General features: G+C 43.4%; 1 protein-coding gene across 1 annotated transcript in view; it reads left to right on the top strand.

The window, feature by feature from the left end:
• Positions 1-10053: 10053 nt before the first annotated feature.
• The window catches only part of CALN1 (calneuron 1), a 529580-nt gene continuing 520188 nt past the window's right edge, over positions 10054-19445 (top strand). The window contains exon 1 of the mRNA XM_043559878.1: positions 10054-10265. The gene's annotated coding sequence lies outside the window, so the exon portion shown is untranslated. The remainder of the gene's footprint in view (positions 10266-19445) is intronic.

Below are 19445 nucleotides of genomic sequence, written 5' to 3'. Positions count from 1 at the left end.
GTGTCTTAGGAAGAAAATCCTCAAAAATATTTATAACAATTTAAAAACTGCTGTCACCCAACAAGGTAAGATTGACAATGTCTGGTATCCAATAAAGAATTATCAGACATGCAAAGAAGCAGGGAAACATGGCCCATAATGAGAAGAAAAATCAATAATCAAAACCAACACAGAGTTGACAAAGATGTTAAAATTAGCAGATAGCATATTGAAGCAATTATTGTGATGGTATTCCATATATTCACAAAGTTAAATGGAGACACAGGAGATATAATTTTTAATACCTAAATCAGACTTCAAGAAATAAAACCCACAATGTCTTGGATGAAGGATACATTTGATAAAATTAACGGCAAATGAAATTCCATAATAAAAGTGGCTTTTTAGTGACTTGAAGTTATAGCAATAGAAATTATAAAAAATAAACCACAGAGAGAAAAGAAATAAATAATAAATAATAAATGTGCAACTTGAGTCCATGACAAAGGAATCCAGACTCCTTCACAAAGCAGAAAAAAAATTTGAAGAAATAATGGCTGAAAATTTCTAAATTTGATAAAAGCTGTAAACTCACAGATGCAAAAAGCACAAGAAACTTAGCAAACACACACACACACACACGCACACACACACAACACACACAAACACCAAGGCATATCATAGTCAAAGTGCTCAAAACCAGTGATAAAGAGAAAAATCTTAAAAGCAACCAGGGTAAAAAGATATATACAAAAGATCAAGATAAGGATGACAATGGATTTGTTGTTAGGAGCAAAGTAGGCAAGAGGACAATGGAACAACATCTCAAAAACACGAAAAGAGTAAAAAACAAAAAGTACATTTCACACTAGAAGCAAAATAGCTTTCAAAAATGAAAGCAATAGAAAGAGTTCTTTGGGAAAATTGAAGGAATTAATCACCAGAAAATACAAATTCCTTGAAAGATACAAACTACCTAAGCTTTCTTAAGAAGAAATAGATAACCTGAAAAACCCTATATCTAGTGGAGAAATTGAATTTGTAGATTCAGACATTCACACAAATAAATTTCTGGTCCTAAACATCTTTACTGACAAATTCTACTAAACATTTAATGAAAAAATGATACCAATCCCATACAAATTCTTCCAGACAATTGAAAGGGAGGGAATATGTCCTAACACATCACCCTGTATTAAAACAAGACAAAGACATTGTTTAAAAAACAAAAAGAGACATCAACAAACCACAGGCCAATATCCCTCATGCATATAGGTGCGTTCCTTAAAAAAGCTTCAGAAAACTAGGAATGGAGGGTAGCATCTTCAATCTGATAAAGGGCATTCTGCATTTTCCCCTAATTTTAGGAACAAGATTAAATGTCCACTTTCACCATTCTAATCAACACTGTACTAGAGGTTCTGGGCACAATAAGGAAATAAAAAGAAATAAAAGGCATTCATATTGGTGGGGGGAGTTAGAAAACTATTACTATGATTTCAAGTCTTACTATAGAGCAACAGTAATTAAGACAGTGTGTTATTGGCCTAAAAGTAATAAAAGGTCAATGGAATGGAATGGAAAGTTCAGAAATACATCTGCACTTATATGGACAATTAATTTTCAACAAATGAGCCAAGTCCATTCAGTGAAGAAAGGCTAGTCTAGTCTATTCAACAAATAGTGCCATAACAATGGAATATCCATATGCAAAAAGGGACTTGAATTCATATCCTATATTATATAGAAAATTAACTCAAAATCAAAGACCCACATATAGAACCTAAAATGATAACATTTCTAAAAGAAAATATATGAGAAAACTTTTGTAACCTGTGTTAAGCAAAAGTTTCTTTTTCATAGCTTGTCGAGGTACAATTCATATACAAAAAATGCACATATTTAATATACACAATTTGATGAGTTTGAACATATGTATACACCCATGGCACCATCAACACAATTAAAGTAATAAGCATATTTACTCAGTCCAAAAATTTCCTGTGTCCCTTTGCTTGTTTTTGGTGTGTGTGTGGTAAGAACACCTAACGTGAGAATTACACTCTTAAACTTTTTTTTTAAGTCACCACACTGTCTTAACTATAGGTACTATGTTGTACAGAAGATCTCTAGAACTTATTCATCTTGTATAACTGTAATTTTATACCCATTGAACGACAAGTTCCCCTTTCCCCCTACATTCTTTCCCTGGCAACCACCAATGTATTCTCTGCTTCTGTAAGTTTGACTATTTCAGATACCTCATGGAAGTGGAATCAAATGTCCACTGACAGAAAAAAATGGATAAAGACAATGTGATGTATACATACAATGGAATATTAGCCTTTAAAAAGAAGGAAATCCATTTCAACAACATGGATGGACCTGGAAGACATTATGCTAAGTGAAATAAGATGTTACACTGAGTGAAAATGATTTTTCACAGAAGCAAAAATGTATTAAATACCAAAAGCATGATCTGTACAAGTGCAAATTGATAGAGTTCATCAAAATTTAAAAAATTCATTTGTCTGTAAAATACTGTTAAAAGAATGAAAAGACAAGGCACAGAAATGTATTTGTGGGAGAAAATATTTGCAAAGCATATATGTTATAAAAGTCTTGCATCCAGAATATATAAAGAGCTTTCAAAACTCAATAAAAAGCAAACAAGCAATGCATTAAAATGGGTAAAATATATGAACACATATTTCACCAAGAACTCATATAGATGGCAAATAAGCTTATGAATAAAAAATCATACATTAGTCTTTAGGGACAAGCAAATTCAAACTGTAATACACATCCTGTAATTTAATCTTTTAATCATATTATTTGCAAATGTTGATTTTATTTTTGCTACCCAATTATTTTTGATACGCTTGCAATTCATCCCTGCACACCAAGGTGCCAGGACACCACACTGATCAGGAGGAGTCGGTGGTGGGGCAGTATTGAAAGACTGGCAGACAGGTACCCTTACTAGGCTTTGAGATGTCAGGAGCTTCCTCTGGGCTTGATACCCTCAATGAGATAAATCTGCCCCAAATGGCTGGGCTGCTTATGGCATGTGCTGATTACAGATGTCCTGGAGTTATGCTCTCATTCATTCAATTATTCATTCATTCATTTATCACTTGCCTTTTGCGTTCCAGGCAATGTACTAGGCCCTGAGGATATTAAGATAAATACTATACAAGCTGTGCCTTAACAGAGCTTAGAAATTAGTGAGGAAGGTAAGGATGCAAGAAAAATGCTTTGTGAATTCAAGTGTGATGAGGAGGTTACATAGAGGAGAATTTGTCCTGGGAGGAACCAGTAGACATAGAGATGACCCTTGGCAAGATGACAAAAGGAGGAGCAGGTGATGGCCTCTAGGAACACCAGTTAGGTCTTTTCTAATTCTCCTGTGAACTGGTTGCTACACATGTCTCTTCCCTAACCCCAATCCCCAACTTGCTCTTTGCTTCTTCTGCCCTTTAGCTCTCAGCTCAGTGGGTCTTTTCTCTTCCATGTTCTCAGGACACGCATCTTTCCTGTGTAGCACTTATTCTAACTGTAATTTCACACTTACACATGCCCTTATTTGGTTATTTTCTCCCTATAATGGAGCCTAATCTCCAGCAGAAGACTGTCTCTGTCTGATCTGCTTTCTCCACTTCCAGTTCCTAGTACGGCATCTGGCACATGGTAAGAGCTCAGCACACTTTGTGCAGAGTGAATGAATGCATAGTTTGAAGAGAAGCTGAAAAGGCAGCGCTGAATGGTACAGGTTGATACTGTTTGAAGGCTGAGGGGGTTGGCTGTGCAAGCCTCCAGGATTCTGGCAGGCTCAGGCTGAGATGTACTGTGAGCATGTCCAGAATTCCCCTATCTTGAGAGCCTTGAGAGATCTCAATCAAGAGGTGACTCACACCAGTGCACTTTGCCCCAGGGCTGGATTTTGCCAGCCAAGGTCACTCCAGAATTCCCAGGAGCCCTCAACCATATCCACAATAGATGCTTTCCTTCAAGTTTTTTCATATTTCCTTATGGGAACCAGGCCTGTTCAATTTTGAAATATTCTTGGGCATTCTGTGCAGGGGACATGTGCCACAAAACTCATTTCCTCAGGGAATTCATGAAGATCTGCTTGAGCAGTGTGAAAAGTAAACCATTCTAGAGTGGAGGAACATATCCCAAAAATCTGTGTTTGAGTTTGCCTCAATCACTTTCCAGCTGTGTGATAGTTATTTGGAAAAGCATAAGAGACTCTTAAAAACTGAGAACAAACTGAGGGTTGATGGGGAGTGGGAGGGAAGGGAGGGTGGGTGATGGGTATTGAGAAGGGCACCTTTTGGGATGAGCACTGGGTGTAGTATGGAAACCAATTTGACAATGAATTTCATATATTGAAAATAAAAACAAACAAACAAACAAACAAACAAAAAGAAAATGGGATTAAACTGTCTTTGTTCAAACTCTGAATGCAAAGATTTAAATTAGATAAGAACTCAGTAATTGGTAGTGTTGTCAGAATTACCACTACGAATACTCTATTGGGAGGATTTGATCTCCCAGATTTGGGAGGGTCCAGAAAGGATAGCTGGAGTAAGTATCCCTTAACCACATATCATGAAGTGAGCCCAGGAGTAATCCAGATGAACAAATAGGGGGAGAGTGTTTCAGATGCGGGGAGTAAGGAAGCTCAGGCAAAGTCAAGGATGGAAGAGGCTGGTGTGTTCAGGGGTCTGTGTGGACCAGAGTGCTGGGTACATGCGGCATCACTATGGGCTTTTGAACACTGCAGGCCTGTGTTTGAAGACATTTCCCTGAGAGCCTAGCTTTCCTCAGCCCTAAGGAGACCTTTACAACGCATACACAGAGTTAAGAAAAACATCTAAATCTTGGAAATAAGGCAAAGAAAGAACAACATCTTCTTTCAATGTCACACAGGGGCATTGTTGAACAGGCCCCAAAGCATTATTTAATTATAGGGGAATGTACCTTTGTTTGACTCACTATTCATCATTGATTAAAAGCCCAGACATTGTGGAGTTACATGTTAACTCTATGATTTTTTTCTGGTGGAGATGCAATTGATTTCCGTCTGGCAAAAAAAGATAACTCCAAATGCCTTACTTGCGCTATCAGGACATTAACCAGTTTTATATCTAACCTAACAACTTTATTCTAACATGCTTTTTTCAAAAACCTATAAATACCCACTTCCTCCAATGCCTTTTGAATCAGCTTTACCTAACCCTGTGATTCTCTCATTAATAAGTTGAATAAATCTTTGACGTGTGTTCATTCTATATTTGCATGAAAACCATGTAGTTAACATTTTGACCCTGATGTTTCAGCCAAAAATACCCATGAAGGAGAGAGTGATAAAACTGGAAAGCCTAGAACCATTTTTTTTTTTCAGTTTTAGCCTTGGGATACTCAGCTGAAAGGGGACTAGGGAGTACCTTAGATAGTGGGAAAAATTACTTTGAAGATTAGTAGGGAGCATTGCAAGTCAGGTGGGCATCGTAGGAGTTTGGCAGCTTTGGTTGATGGGCAGGGGAGTTGATTCAGCCAAGCATGGGTGCATGAGTTTGTTTGGGGCCAGCAGGGACTCTGGCCCAGCAAATGGAACAGACAGGGGAGTTCCCTGCAGCAAGTGAGATCAAAGTCAGACTAGTAGCAGCATCTCTCCCAATATGTTGCCAGAAGTAAATCTGTTGAAGGCAGGACTTGAGCCAATAACTGGTCAACATCCAGGGATATAGGCAGCAGGTCCCATCCCTTGTGGGAAGGTTAGCAAGGGTTTCCAGGCTGCAGGGATCTACATTCCAATGAAAAACTGGAAACAAGGCAAAAGGTCTGTCTTTCAGATTGGGCCAATGGGTTGGGGGTCAGATACGAGTAGGAAGATGGCAGACCAGGAACGTGTGGAGTCCTGGGGGGCTTACTCCCAAATATTACAGATGTTGTGCCTGAGATGAATCAGATCTTTCTGCATTGTTTCATTTGTCCCTTCACTCATTCAATAAGGATATAATGACTAGTAAATGCCAGGCTCAGGTGGCAGGTGGGGAGATTTCTGTGACTATGGTTGATAGGGCTGAGGAAGGCAACACTGCCATGTCATGTTCTGTCTTTATATCATTTCCTTTGTCTTCATTGGTGGGATGGGAGAAGAGCAGTATTGTGTTTACCAAGATTAAATCGGACCTCATTATGAAACCCAAGTGGTGGACAACTGTCATTCTTAACATTCAGCTCTTTCGACCACCCAACTGGTGTTGGGAGAATTCCCCACCTGATATGTCAGTGCCTCCCCAACGTAAAACTTCGGGACAAGCTTCCCCAGATACCCTTGCAGCTGGAGGCAGGAAGGTGACTGAAACTCTGCTAGTCACATGCTCCCTGGACAAACTTCACTTTGGAAGCAAGTGACCCACAGAGGAAAGGGACCACATGGGTTCCCCTTTGGCGAAGGTGGTGCAGAGCCACTCAGCCTCCAGAAAGAGTGCAGGCCCAGCCTATGCCCAGTGATGAGGTAGGTATGTTTCCTCATGGGGCTGGGGGATAAGCACCTGCTGATTGCTCGCAGCCTATTTGCAGCACTTGGCTCAGGCCAGTCACGCTGCAGCCCTGAAGGTTTCCAGGCTCTTAATGGGCTCCCTCTCCAAAGGAGATTCCAATTAAACACATCTGTCTCCACTTAGGGATTTACCTGACCATCTAGAGATGTTTCACACAAAAGAAATTCTGGGAAGCCTTTAGAAAACCCTATAAGCTCTGTCTTGCCTGTTTCTTTAATCAGGGTGTAGGATGATTAATGATATTGGATCCCTTTCCTCAGGGAGAGAACAGTGATTGGTTATCATTAAAATAGAACCTCATTCTGGATATGAGTTTACCTTCCTTGGTCACTGAGCTTCTGGCAACATTATTTGTGGACTTACAGAAAGCTTTACTCACTATTATGGTATCCCACATAACACTTTAAAAATTAATTAATCAAGGAGCTCATTTACAGCCAAGGAGGTAAGGACATACAGAACTAATGTTGTCTCTTCTATTGTCTGGCCTGACTCAGGATGTGCCTGTGACTGATTAAAAGCAGTCAAGAAATCTACCCTCCTTGCACACCCTTCCAGAGTAGGTAGATCAGATCAGATCATGCAGTAGTCAGGACGTGCCATATTTCCATGGTCATTTCCCAATTACATCCTGTGTTATTTATTGAGTAGATACTATGGGCCAAATGCTTTATGTGCATTACTGCACATATGCAGTTTTCACAACAGCCCATTTTTCACATGACAAAACCAAGGGCCAGAGAGGATAAGTTGCCCAATACTACATAGCTAATAGCTTCAGAGTTGGGCTGGGAACCCATTCATGCCCATATTCTTTTCACTGTTTCATGCCCCTTCTTTTTTATGAAGAGCCGAGTGTGGGGGGATGTTATTTGTTTGTTTGCCTGTTTATTTATTTATTGAAGTAGAGTTGACACACAATGCTACATTAATTTTGAGTGTGCAACACAGTGATTTGACAGGTCTACACATTATGCTATGCTCACTACGAGAATAGCTACCATCTATCACCATATAATGCTATTACAATATCATTGTCAACATTCTTTATGCTGTATCTTTCATCCCTGTGGCTTATTCATTCCATATCTGAAAGGCTGTATCTCTCACTCCCCTTCACCCACCTTGCTTATCCACCCCCTGAAAGGGAAAATTTTTACGCTGTTTCTCATGGTTATCCCTCTTTCCCCTCTCTACTTTCATCCTGATTTCAGAATTAGAGCCATACTCCAGGTTTTCAAATGACATTTGAGAGTAAGGGGTTGCTTATGAGGTATCCAGTTAAGAAAAGGAATACCGATTCAGGCCACCACTGCTTGACTGAGTTCAAACAAGATTAAGGGAAGAAATTTTATAACTTATTATAAAGCTACAGTAATCAAAACAGTGTAGATAGCTATATCAAGGGAATAGAATTGAGGATCCAAAAATAAATCCATACATCCATGGCCAAAGTATTTTGAAAGAGACGTCAAGATCATTCAATGGGAAAAGAGTATCTTTTCAACAAATGGTGCTGGGACAACTGGAAATTTACTGAAAAAGAACGAAGTTGGACCCCTACCTCACACCATATACAAAAATTAACTCAAAATCAATCAAAAACATAGGAACTAAAACCATAAGACTCATAGAAGAAAACATAGGGGCAAATATTCATGACCTTAGATTTGGCAATGGGTTTTTAGATATGATATAAAAAGTACAAGCAACAAAAGAAAAACATAGATAAATTGTACTTCATCAAAATTTCAAACTTTTGTACATCAAAGAACATTATTAAACCATAAAAAATGTGAAATATTGTCATTTGCAACAACATGGGTGGAGCTAGAGAGTATAATGCTAAGTGAAATAAGTCAAAGAAAGACAAACACCATATGATTTCAGTTACATGTGGAATTTAAGAAACAAAACAAATGGGCAAAGAAAAAAAATAAGAGGGAGAGAGAGAAACCAAAGAAAGAAACAGACTCTTAACTATAGAGAAAAAAACTGATGGTTACCAGAGGGGAGGTGGGATGGAAGAAAGGGTGAAATAGGTGATGGGGATTAAAGAGTACACTTATCACAATAAGCACCAGGTGATGTATAGAATTGTACACCTGAAACTAATATAATACTATATGTTAACCATACTGGAATAAAAATATAAAAAACTTAGTTTAAAAATGTGTTCTGGATCCTCAAAAGAAAAAAGAGAACATCATTAAGTAAATGAAAAGACAACCTACAGAATGGGAGAAAATATTTGAAAATCGTACGTCTGATCAGGGTCTTGTATCTAGAATATATAAAGAATTCTTACAACTCAGCAGCAAGAAGACAACCTAATTTAAAAATGGGCAAAAGGTTTGAATAGACATTTCTCCAAAGAGTATATATAAATGGCCAACAAACACATGAAAATAAGCTCAAAATCATTAGTCATTAAAGAAATGCAAATCAAAACCCCAATAAGATAGCACTTCACAGCCACAATAATGGCTATTAAGGGGGAAAAAGATGTTTTGTAGAGAATGTGCAGAAATTGGAACTCTTATACGTTGCAGATAGGAATGTAAAATGGTTCAACCACTGTGGAAAACAAACATAGGTTTAAATTAAGTTAAACATATAATTACCACATGACCCAACAATTCCACTCTTAGATCTATACCCCAAAGAATTGAAAACAAGTGCTCAAACAAATATTTACAGCAGCACTATCCACAAGAGCCAAGGATAGAACCAACCCAAACATCCATCAACAAAGGATAAAGAAATCATGGTGTATATGTACAATGAAATATTATTGGATCATAAAAAAGAATTAAGTCCTAATATGTGCAACAATGTGGATGAACCCTGAAAACAGTATGGTAAGTGGAAGAGACCGGACACAAAATGTCACATACCGTATGATAACATTTAAATGAGATAGCCAGAATAGAATAGACAAATCCATGGAGATAGAACACAAATTGTGGTTGTCAGGTGCTGTGAGTAGAGGGGAATGGAATGTAACTATTTAATAGGTATAGGTTTCCTTTTGTGGTGATGAAAATATTTTGCAACTATATAGAGGTGCTGATTGCACAATATTGTGGATGTATTAAATGCCACTGAACTGTTCACTTTAAAATGATTAGTTTTATGTTATGTGAATTTCACCTCAATAAAAATTATGTTTAAAAAAAAGCTTAAAGACAAATAACAGTCAGTTCCATAGCAGAGGACTCTACCCAGGGTGTGCTGCTGGATAGGGCTCCAACTCAAATTTAAGCAGGAAGGTGAAGTTAATTAGGGGTGTATCCAGAGGACTATGGTGAAAGACATGTACCTTCACCCTCCTGGGTGGGGTTCTGCAGTGGACCTAGAGGCGGCGGTTAGCCCGATGGTTCTATGGCTCCTCGGGAGTTAATCTGATCCTCTGGAGTTTTTACAAGGCTCTCTCCAGCTCCTCCTCCACCTGCCTGCCTCGCCAGAGAGGCCTGGCCGGGCTCCAGGATGCTCACAGCACACTTCTCCCTCTTGCAGTCTGAGCAGGCAGCCTAGCCAGTGTCTGGCACGACTTCAGTGGGCTCCGAGGGGCCAGGCCAGGGCCGGCTCTGGGGTGGGGCTCCCTGGCCGTGTGGACACTGCAAATCCATCTCCTTAGCCCAGCTAACAGCATCGGGACCACTTTGGCAGCTCCAGGGGAAAGATTTGGAACCGTCTCCAGGAACATAGGTAAGTGAGAGGGTCTATGAGCCCTGGGGACCCACAAGGGGAATAAGCAGGCTCTCACTCATCTGAGATGTGTGTGACTCCACACTGGTCTCCTTATTTTAGACCCACAGGAGGGCTTGCAGCTGTTCTCCAAGCATGGGATTGGGGTATTTTAGGGACATGCTTCTGGTTAACTTCTACTTGATCTTCAGAGCTCAACATAGATATCACCTTCTCCAGAAAGCTTTCCTAAGCCCTAAGTGCCCTTTCTCCGTGTCCTCAAACATCCTGGCACTTCTCTGTAGCACTTTCTATACTATATTGTAAATGCCTAAAATGACCTCTCAGTTCCCTTCCACACTAGACTGTGGACTCCCTTGTGGCTGGATACTCTCCTCCAGGTGTCCTCTTACCTCCAATGTCAATGGCCCTATAAGTACCGTAGGTGTCTCCCGTTGACCAGGGGAAGGAGGGCTAATCCCTTCTCTTACTTCACCAGGCAATTTCATGTTCGCATGTGCACACACATGTACAACACACACATGACCTCGAGGAAAGTTCAGTGTGTTCTTCAATCCAGGTCCTTGTGATAGAATGTAAACTATACAGCATTGGGATGGTAATGGGTTGAGGGGGTGGGCATTGTCGCTTCAAACTAATTAGCTCAAGCTCCTGCATCGTACCAAGCATGGGTCCTTCCTGCCCCGACCTTTAGGGTGTTGGCACCTACCCAGAGGTCCTCTTGGTTGACCAGATCTCCCACTTGGACCTGTTTTTTATACTCATTCTGCTTCATGTTGTTTTCTTTCTTTCCCAGGCTAGGACTATTCCCTTGGTTGAGGTATCCCAGCTCCTCATTGTGTTAAAGTCCTCATTCATTTTACTGCTGCTCAGAAAGAGAGGGAGACTTGGAGTCAGAGAAGAGAAGGGAGGGGACCCTTTTCTGGGTGGGAAACTTTTTTTTTTCTTTTACTCTATGATCATCCCAAACGACTTTAAACAACAAATCACTTATACTGCAAGTGTTAATCTCCTGCCTACAGACTTCAATGATCTACATACAAGATTCATGTCTTACTGCTAGCATAATTTTTGGACTTTATTATGCTGGAAGAGTGTCTGTCTCTTTCCCGACCTTGACTGTGACATTACAAAACCCTCTTCTATTGGTTTGGCCTTGGAGAACTGTTTTCAATTCCCACTTCTCATTTCCCCTAGCTACAGCAATTAGGGGTGTGGGTGAGCAGAAAAATGTTAATCTTGGTACAAATAGGCACAAGCCAGGTCTTAAAACTCAAGTTTGGGGTTAGGCATGTCTAGGCCACTAGCAAACGCAGGAGGTCACTGATACAGCCTTCCAGAGGGACCAGTAAGACACATTCCCTAGGCTCAGAAGCATGTAGTCTAGTGTGTCTTTGGGAGCAGAGAGGTCTCTGGGAACTTACAATGTCATGTAGTAAACCTAGGTGAGATGTACATGATGCTTTGAGGGCACAGAGAATGGGAGTCTAACCTTGTGTATGACAGAAGACTTATTGGATGAGGTGATGTCTGATTTTAGCCATAAAGAACAAATAAAAGTTATCCAGGAGCATGTCCATCGACACGCTGACTCCTTGAATTCTCTCCTCTTTCTTAAGCTCTAGAAAGGCCAGAGAATGGCATCTGAGATACCCTTCTGTGCTTTGTCCAGGATATTTGGGTTTGGTAGCCAGGAGTCTGAAGCATTAACTGGACCGAGAGTACCTGTGGATGTTCCTCTGGGACTCTGGGCAGATGTGGAGACATCAAGAGGGACTAGGGCGTCTCAGAAAGCCTCAAAAAGTCAAGTCAGGGGTTGACATATGTGGTATCACCATAATTTCTGTCCAGGAGATTCTCAGTTATGGGTCCCAGTTTGGGATGTAGGACATTGGTGGTTTCTGTCTTTAGCTATGTGATAGCCTTTGCTATGTGATGGCATCTGTCTCAAGGACTAAAATTTAGGAATCCAAGGGGATTCATAAGCCAAACTGTCAGTGACTGTTCTTCCGATGGCTGAAGAAGGGATCTGGGGATATTGCTCTACCTTTACTTGACTGGTGTACTTCCCAAAGCTGAAGTTGTTCAGGGTACACAATTACTTGGGGCAGCTTCAATCAGAGAGTCTTGAGTGGGCTTGTTCAATGAATAATCTCAGATGGGTTTAGGAATGCTAAGAAAGGTTTAGCTGCAGGGGTTGGCCATATGGAACAGAGGGCAAGAGGAAGAAGCCAGGAATATGAGGGATTAGCATGAGTGAATGGGCTAGTAATGGGATGCCCTTGGGGTGGATATGCCTACTGTTGCTACTTTGCCACCATTGTAATATGAATTCAAGGAAGGAATTCCACCCACCTTCTCCTTCACTCTCTCCTTCGTCCTCCTCCTCCTCCTCCCCCTCCTTTTCATATTAGGAAAGGTGGACTGGGGGATGATAATATACCAAATAGGAACAGGTTTTCTTATTTTGCAAAGTAATAGTAGTCCTACTTTGCCCTGGCTTTTAGCTGTGTCCCTGAGTCCAACTGCATACAGGACAAAATAAAAAGATAATCTATCCATTTATGGCTATACAAAGAGCCAACAGAGCCTCACATCACGGGTTTTCTGCACTTTGGTTTATTCACGCTTCCAGTGTCCCCCCCACTCCCAGAGTGGGAGGGAGACCATATGAATGTTTACCCCTTCTGCACAAGCTATGCAGGGGCTGTGGGAGCTGGGGGGAAGTTTGCTAGGTAGGGACTCAGTCAGAGATGAGATCTATCCCATTCCCAACCAGTTCCAATTCTGCCATCCCAGATCCCTCCATGTTTTTCTTTTAGGCTTGTGGTGATCTTCCTCCCTCCCCTCTGGGCTTTCTTGGATTTTTGGAGTTTTCTAAGTCCCTGGAAGAGATGGTGGCTGGCTCCATGATGGTATTTACCTTTTAAAATGTGCTAGTTCTGTAACCTGAGAAGGAAATGATGGGATCCAGTCTCAGATTCCAAGGACAGCCTGTCCAAATTGAGCCCCTGTGGCCCAGCATCTGCCCCAGCTGGGTCCTTTGGGAGAGACTCAGAGCCCTGCCACCTTAGTGTATAAAGAAGCAGGTGGTGGGGAAGGAAGCTTTTGCCAGGCTTTTGTTGGCAATGAATGGAAATAAACTTTAATGGCAGTGACCCTTGGATGATGCCATTTGGGGAGACTACTTCTCTGTGCTTTCAATGATGAGCATGTATTGATTGTGTAGATGTTGCATGGAAATTAACAAGGACTCTGGCCAGGGAAAACGTAAATCCAGTCCAACCTCATAATGGACTGTAAATGGCCCAGCTGGAGTGAACCACATGGGGGTCTTTTAGTTAGAGGAAGGGAGTGGATGCTTTGGGCAGCTCCCATTTCATTTCCCACCCAAGCCTCCTTGCATGACTCCCATCTCTTGGCCAGAAAGGACCATGATTGCAGGGCTGGTTGGTGGCTGTTTATATACGCCTGACAGGGCTGCCCTTTGCCCAGACTCTACTGCTTGACTGTAGCCCTCTCTCCACAGTGGGTTTTCTGTGTTTGGAACTGGGACACTGGGACTGTGGACATCACTCTGCTTTGCTTCTTCTAGCCTCAGCTTGTGTCTGTATATATAGGCTTGTCTGACGGATTTGTTTTCTTAGAAGCCAATGGTTTTATTGTTGAGTTTGGCATCTCCTCCGGCTATGAGATAAGGAGAGGAAGTTGGGCCTTTGAGTGTCAGTAGATGGCCTTGCCAAGTGACAGCAATGTGATTTAAGGAAATGACACTGCCACTCACAATATGCATTATCCAGAGCACCCTGCTGGGGCTGCTGTACTCTGAGAGGCTCAGATGGCATGGCCAGCTGTGCTGGTACCCAAGGTCAGGTGGATGGAGCAAGGCTATCCATCAAGCTGTTTGTGAGCCTCTCATTACCTCCAGGAAATTCACCCAGGGATGCTCCCCTGCTTCCCCAGGCTGCTGCATTAGCCAGTGAGCATGGGGACCCAACGTCTGCCCAGGCTGTACCTCTGTGTCAGGACTTAGAGGGGTTTCCGATGGCCCAGAGCTCCCCAGGCCTTGGGAAGAGATTTCACTAACAACACTTTTATCCTTCAGTCCAGTTCATGCTTTGAACTGCCCTCTCATAAAGTATTCTGTGGCACAAGAGTGCTGCCCTCTCGGTTTAGGAAGTGGGATAGAGAGAAGGAAGGAGGAAGGCAAGAACTGGAGAGAGAGGAATCCAGGATGGTTGGAGAGAATGAATCAGGAAGCACCTGTTTGTTCTCTCTGTTTCTGCTATTTGCAAGTCCTGTGAACCCTTGAACTTCAGGGCCATGGAGTGAAACCCAGATTCATGGGGGATTCCAGAAGGCAGAGCTCTGTGCCCAGCCATCAAGGAGGAGAGGGCATAGAACAACACCTGTGCCAAATGCACACCTGCCAGGTAAACATGGCTGTGGAGGCTGACCCATGATATGTCAGAGGACAGGGCACAAGAGCTGATCAAGAAGTTGCATCTGGTACCCAAGGGAGACCTCAACCAACATCTTACATCTGTGCAATTGATCCCATCTGTTCCCAAAAGGCCCATGGGGCAGTGGGTGCGGGGATTTTCATCTCCACTTTGCCACCCACAGAATGAGGTGAATGTGTTTTTACCTGTAAGTCGGTGCAGTGACTTTGGTGGTTTTGTAAGCTGGTGGCTCTGAATCTTGTGCACCCATATTCCATATTCATGGAAATTAATACCTTTTCTTCAAAAAAGTCCTTTCCTATGATTTAGCAATTCATGAGCAAGACTAGAGAAGCGATTGCCTCCAAGAGGCCTACTGTCCTTGCATTTGGGTTGTGTGGCCTAACTCTGTGGGGAGGGCCTCAGTGAGACAAGTCTAGACAGTTTGACTAATGTGAGAAAAATTTTAAAAATTAAGAAATCATTACTTGTGTATTATTCTAACAAGTGAGACAGCTATTTACTTATTGAGCAGACCTTCCCTTGGTAATAGGCCATGAGTGGCTACAGATTGTTGACATTTTATCAGAACTTCACAGGTGTGACTTTTACAAATTTTGCATTTTTTCACCAGGGAGTTAAGCTCACTTAGCTTGTCAGTGTGGAAGTAGATCCTCCAGTTCATTTGAACCAGAGTTTGTTGTGGGATCAGCCTGTACCGGGCACTAAGTACAGGAAGTTGTTACCCTTGTAGAGGGGAAGACAATCACGTAGGAGGAAAAATGGCCACGCAGTATGGTGATTGCTACAGCGGAAGTAGGTACCTTCTCTGTTTGAGTGGGGGAAGGAAGTGGTAGGGGGAAAGGTGGTCCTTGTAGAAAGTCTCCCAGAGAATGTGACGTCTGAGTAGGGTCTTGGCAGATGAGTAGGAGTTCACTAAGGCACCAAGGAAGGATATTCAAGGCTGGAGGAACGGCATGTGCTAAGGCCCAGAGTCGTGTAAGGATAGCCTCTTACGGGAGTTGCAAGTGGTATCATGTGGCTGTAGCTGATGAAAATTAGGAAGGCTCCTGGAAGGAGAGGTAACAAAAGGTACCTTGATGCTAGAAGCTTACAAAGGACATTTTAGGTAGATTAAGGGGTTTGATTTTATCCCAAACACCGTGGGTAATAAATGTTTTATGTTTTAGAAAGATTGATTCCATTGTACTCCAATTGTATGCCCTTGTTCAATTTTCCTTCATTGCTTAGATTATACAACAGATTCCTTAGATATCTAATATGGATGAAAGATCTTTTATAAAGGGGCTTTCCTCACTATGACACAACCCAGCTTAGCCCTGAAGGAGCTTCCTCTGTCCTTGACCATGAAGCCCCCAGCCTCGCAAGTGCCCCCTGCTTACCTCTGCCTCTGACCACGAACCATCTCCCCTCTTGAGCAATGCCAAGCTGGCTTTCTTCCATTCCCTGGCCTCGCCTGGGGCCTGGTGCCCTAGAGCCTGTTCTGTTGGAAACAATCTCTCCCCCATCACGTCATCAGCATCTACTTAGTTTCCAGGTCCTGGCTTCACCACCAGCCTCAGGAGCCTTCCTCAATTCCCCAGAGTAAGCCAGTCCCATGACGAGAACTGGCAGCAGCACTATGCATTTATTGTTATTTGCCCTCATTCTCCGTTGCAATTGTTTGGTATTTGTTCTTCTGCAATCTCCTGAGCTCCTCAGGGGCTGGGCTTTGTCTCTGGTGCCTGGCAGGACACTGGGCACTATTTACGGATAGATGGAGGTAGGGGGAATCATTTAGACGTTTCTTGTAGGAGACCAGAGGAGAGACCAAATGGCTTCAGCGAAGCCGGTGTCAGTGGGATTGCGGAGGGGGAGGTCTGTGAAGGGCCACATCTGTAGGGTGGCACCCACTGGATCGGACTTGATGTGGGTCCTGGAACAGCGGAAAGAGGTAGAGATGACGTGAGGGAATGCAAAGGCGATTTGCTCCCTCTCCCCACATTCTCAGCCCTGTCCCCTGTAGAAGAGGGGGTAATTCTGCTCTCTGTGATTTTGCTTTTTTGCCTTTCCCTCTCTACAACAGCCTTCCCAAAGGAGGAGGACTCAGTAATCACTGGTCTGAGACCAGAAACTGCATTAGTGAACAGCTCTGGTCCCTGTGCTCAGAAAGTTCATGCCACACATGGTCCCTCTACTCTATTACTCTTCCTGTCTTTTTGCAAACAGCCCACCTGGATGGCACATTGCTTAAAGCAGCCTTGCCAGCCCCTTGGGGGCCGCTTCTTCCTGCCACTCCTCTCTTTCTGCGTCTGGGCAGATATCAGAGCAAAATTTGCTCTCAGCTCTCATCATTATGCGTTCTGTGTGGAGGAGAAGGCGCCAGATCCTCCCTTGGACTCCCTGGACGAGGACGCCTTGTCCGAGCTCTGTCCGGGGGTCTTTTGTTCTCAGTGGGTTGCTCTCAGACCACAGACCCCCCAAAAGAATGAAATGAGAGGTGAAGTAAGATCTTCCAATACCCTGAGAGCCTACACTGTCCAAGTTCCGAAATATCAGTGAAACGTGTAACTGTTTACCTAACACACCCAACACAGCTAAATAATAAACAGAATAGAATGTGTAGAGTTACCCAGTCCTTCGCTGCTGGGCTGGCGTTCAATTCCATTTTCTTGCCGTTGACTTCCTAAGTTGGCCTTGAGATTCTTTTGTTTTGAATTCAGTAGATCTAAAATTAGACGAGGGATATTTTTTTTTCTTTTTGATACGTAAAAATTTGGTGTAATAAATGACAAATATGTAATAACAAGATGTGCCAACGGGCTCCAACCTGCAGAGAGATCTTGACACTTTGCTGTGTCTTGTCATTTCTTTTAATCTGAAGATGTTAACATTTATATTCTCAAATGCATGATAAGTGCCAGGGTGTTCAGATTATGACTTGATCACGACTATCGGAACACTCAAATTTGGGATCTCTGAGGAAAATTCTTGTCCAGCCAGGAAAACAAAACCACACTAGATGTCTCAAACAGATGGCGTTCAATACACAGGACTAGTTACACAGGAACTGGAAAGCTGAAATGACCCCAAGAATTAGTAATTGCAAGAACAGCTACCATCCCGGGAGCTGGGGGAGCAAAAGAGAAGAGATGGTCTCTCTTGGGCTAGGAGGGGCCCAAGGGGACTGGTGCTCAGACCCCAGAGGGAGGGGTTAACCCAGCAGAACTGCCGTGACCGAGGGGATCCAGGGTGGGGGTGGAGTGTGGCACGGCTGGCAGTCTGATCCTTGAGGGTCATAGCTCAACTGGCTACTGGTGCCTCTGTGACATGGGCAAGGCTGGCACTGCATGTTGCAGGGGGTATCGAGGCTGGTCTTAGCCATACCAGAGGTCACCTGGGGACAGGAGTCATCTCTCTGTGGTTTTCTCCTCTCTGGCCTCCCCATCCTCCTAGAGTCCTTCTTTGGCTGAACCAGCCAGAAAGCCAGTGGGCCGGGGTTGCCTGCGAAGAGTGGTCTGGAGAAATTAGCCCCAGCATCCACAGAGTGTCTGTGGGTGGCCAAGGCTGAGTGGCCACAGGGAACAGCCGTATTCACAAAGGCAGATTTGTGGACGGGCCAATTTCGAGACGCCACAAAATCACTCCTACCTCATACAGAGATTGGGCCTCCTGGGTTGTATGCTGATAAGCTTATCTTGCAGAAGTCTGATAAAGTTAAGCTCCTGCAGATGGGCATGAAGAGTGTGGACATTCTCATCTGTCAATCACTGGAGAAGAGGCAGGCCATCTTTGGGCCAATGGGATGCTAATGGCTGAGCTTAGACAGGAGGGGAGGGGGCTCCTGCTCCTCTCTGGGTCATACTCGCTTCAGTGTGGGCTTTGAGAGGTCAGGGTTCTCTGGAGGGCACTTCCTGGTGGCGGATGCTGCAGGCGACATGTCCTCTCCTACTCAGCCGGGAGCCCCTCCCCGCCCCGCAAAGCTGAATAAGCCTGTTGCCTCTTCCAGGGGATGTGGCTTCCCACGAAATCTCTGGGTTCATAGCTCTTTGTTCTTAAATTGAAAAAAATATTTTTAACGTTTATTTATTTTTGAGAGAGAGAGAGAGAGAGAGAGAGAGAGAGAATGTGAGCAGGGGAGGGGCAGAGAGAGGGAAACAGAATGCAAAGCAGGCTCCAGGCTCTGAGCTTTCAGGAGGGGCTCAAACTCACAAACCATGAGGTCATGACCTGAGCTGAAGTCGGACACTTAACCCGCTGAGCCACCGAGGCACCCATATAGCTTTTTGTTCTGAGGGGCTGTGGAGAGAGTTGGGGAAACATTTGAACCGTGGCATTCAGGGCATAGAGTCCCGTGAGGCCATCAGGGGGGTGGCTGTGATAACGTGGGACAAGTACTCCAAGAAAACCCCAAGCAAAGGGGTGTCGAGGCCACTGTTCCTCCCCCGTGTGAACATTCTCTTTGTTGTCAGTCTAAAAACTGTGGGGCTTGGATTTTATTCCTGCAAACCAGGAAAGAGACCCCAAGGGTTTGAGGGGCTGGCTGGAAAGCACGGAATTTTGCAATTCCCCATTCCCCATTCCGACATGTCCTTGTCAAGCGTTCTTCTGGGACATCTCTCTGCTGTGCCAGCCTCTCTCGACCTCCTTGGAGACGCCCGTGAGGGGCCATGGGGCTCCGGGGTTGGTTCCAGGCACACATCTCCCACCTCCACCCCCAGCCCTGATCTGACCATTC

The sequence above is a fragment of the Prionailurus bengalensis genome, chromosome E3 (assembly GCF_016509475.1).
Source record: "Prionailurus bengalensis isolate Pbe53 chromosome E3, Fcat_Pben_1.1_paternal_pri, whole genome shotgun sequence".
NCBI classification, from domain to species: Eukaryota; Metazoa; Chordata; class Mammalia; order Carnivora; family Felidae; genus Prionailurus; species Prionailurus bengalensis.
The sequence above is the reverse complement of the archived record's forward strand: the minus strand, read 5'-3'. Positions and strand labels throughout refer to the sequence as shown.